At 33.7% G+C, this 401-nt stretch overlaps 1 protein-coding gene across 1 annotated transcript in view; it reads left to right on the forward strand.

Annotated features, from left to right (window-relative positions):
• The window catches only part of LOC119586544 (ankyrin repeat and SOCS box protein 15-like), a gene marked incomplete in the record, with an annotated part of 41,262 nt that overhangs the window by 12,024 nt on the left and 28,837 nt on the right, over nt 1–401 (forward strand).

The following is a 401-nucleotide window of genomic DNA, read 5'->3' on the forward strand; positions in this document are numbered from 1 at the left end:
GAAGTGAGTAACTGCAAGTTATGCTGCACTCCTAGCTGATCAAGTTTTGGTGTCAAGACCTACATCCACAAACACTGTTTCCTTATCCTTATCCTACTAATCACCAAACCTTATATTTGCTAAAAGATATAGAATATTAGAAGAAGTTGTGGCATGAACACAATAAGAAGAGATTTAAACTTCCCTTCAAAATACCACATTCTGAGTCATACCCATGTGTACAAATTTATTATTTTACCAAATACCAGTAATGTTCTTCCTTGCAAAATCAGAATATATTAAGGTAATTAACCTGCTACTAAAAACTCTCAGTTTTGTTGCTGGTGCAAATTCCAAAGAGTTAATCCAATCCCTCCAGGGATAGCATATATGTACAGTCAGAAAAAAATTATTGTTACTTT

Source organism: Penaeus monodon, chromosome 21, assembly GCF_015228065.2.
Source record: "Penaeus monodon isolate SGIC_2016 chromosome 21, NSTDA_Pmon_1, whole genome shotgun sequence".
In the NCBI taxonomy this organism is placed as follows: Eukaryota; Metazoa; Arthropoda; class Malacostraca; order Decapoda; family Penaeidae; genus Penaeus; species Penaeus monodon.